Source organism: Crocodylus porosus, unplaced genomic scaffold (genome assembly GCF_001723895.1).
Source record: "Crocodylus porosus isolate Cpor-Errol unplaced genomic scaffold, CroPor_comp1, whole genome shotgun sequence".
Lineage (NCBI taxonomy): Eukaryota > Metazoa > Chordata > Crocodylia > Crocodylidae > Crocodylus > Crocodylus porosus.
The window spans coordinates 118,137,485-118,139,218 of NW_017728906.1; the positions used below are offsets into that span (position 1 = coordinate 118,137,485).

General features: G+C 43.4%; 1 long non-coding RNA gene across 1 annotated transcript in view; it reads left to right on the plus strand.

Annotated features, from left to right (window-relative positions):
- The window catches only part of LOC109306108, a 5,895-nt gene that overhangs the window by 2,857 nt on the left and 1,304 nt on the right, over positions 1 to 1,734 (plus strand). The gene's annotated exons all lie outside the window — the stretch shown is intronic.

Here is a 1,734-nt window from a genome sequence, read left to right on the forward strand (position 1 = left end):
GCAGAAATTATTAGTCTATATATATTAGTGGTTTTTCATTGTAAGCATGGAAAAGTGATTGAGTTACTTTTTTAAATCTAAAAATTGGGGATTTTTTTGATCAGAGAAAATCAGGGTCCCTGGTTATATATAATTTGTGCTCCACTCCTTTCCCTTTTTCTTTGAAAATGAAGCGAAAAATTTAAGTTTGAAGAATTGAAAGAGCTCATCATTATACGTAGCAGTTGTTTTGCTGGTTTCTGATCTCAGTTGAATTATAATGTAGTGTACAATGCCTCCTGAAACTGTCATAAATCAATAGTTGACAAAATTGTCAGGGGGTTGTTTTCCTATGCTGGCAGGAGGACTACTGTGGAGAAGTAACTAGAAATTCTCCCTTTCCAGGACTCTCACAGCTGCTATGACCTTAGTCTCCTCCCAAACATTTTCCAATTTGGATGCTTAATTGGGCACTCAGGTTCACATCTGAGCATCCAAATATAGAATTTGAAAACATAACTGAAGGTATATATTTGAAAGTCAAATGCTGCATGTACCCAATGCTCATTTTCCTAGTATTTCACTGATTTTTTTACAGGATGCCTACTGTAAGCAATGCATAGCACCAATGTTATTAAGTGAATAAAAACAACAAATATATATAACCTAAGGGCCTTTTGTTTTCTGATGCAATTCACATGGTAATATCTGTTCTGTAATTATGAAGAATTTGCTATGATGTACAGAGACAGTTTTTATGATGTGCAGAGAGTTTTTGTCAAAATTCCAATGTCCATATTGAGTCCATGACTTTCTGTACCTAGGAGGTTGATGAAGTGTAATTCATAGGCTCATCTGTGGAAAGTGGTTTCTGACACGCTACAACCTGCCAGACATCTGACTCCCCAGGTACCTCTCCAATTTAACTGTGCTGCAACATCATCCTTCCCCCTGTCCTGCCCTGCCTGTCCCTCATCCCCTGAAACCTCCGTTTCCATTTTCACTGACTGACTTTCTTGCCTGCATTGCATGCCAAGCCAGCCTCTGGCTTCTTTACTGTTCCTTCTATCCAGGAACAGCACACACACACACAAAATGCAGGTGCTCCCTCAGACTGATGAAGGGTATTTCAGCCCAAAAGCTGGGATCCCAGGCAGCTAAACTGAGCTTACCTGGAGCCTCACAACTCCACTGAAAACAGCAAGCCTCAGGCCTGTCAAAGATGTGACAGGTCTGGGCTTTCCTCATCCAGGACTGTGTGCGTGCATGTGGTGGCTGGAGTTTATGTTGCCTCCTACCCACCAAGGAGATCCTTGGTCCTGTCATATCCTGGGGTTACCACAACACTGGCAGTTCCACCAGGCCTCCTTTCCCTGGCAGAGTGCAACTTTAGTGGTCATGCCTCAGATTTGAAGCCTCCTCCTTCCCCATAGGCCCAGCCCATACCTCCAAGTTTGTCCTGGCACGAGAGCTCAGCAGGGACATGTTCTTCACCTGCTGACTGGTGATGCAGTGAATGCTTCCTCCAGCTCTGAGAGAGAGGCATTAAATGGTTTTAAAAAAACAAAAAAAGAAAAAAGGTGAAGATGGAGTGAGGAAGGTGACACTCACTTCTGTCGGGGAAAACCGAAGGATCGGGCCCCAAGGTCACGGTGGGCCGGGGTGGCAATTAGATACGGACAGGTGGGATTAGCGGCATAGAGTCTGGAGTTAGGGACTCGGAGCAGATTGAGAAAAACAGGTGAATTTATTTGA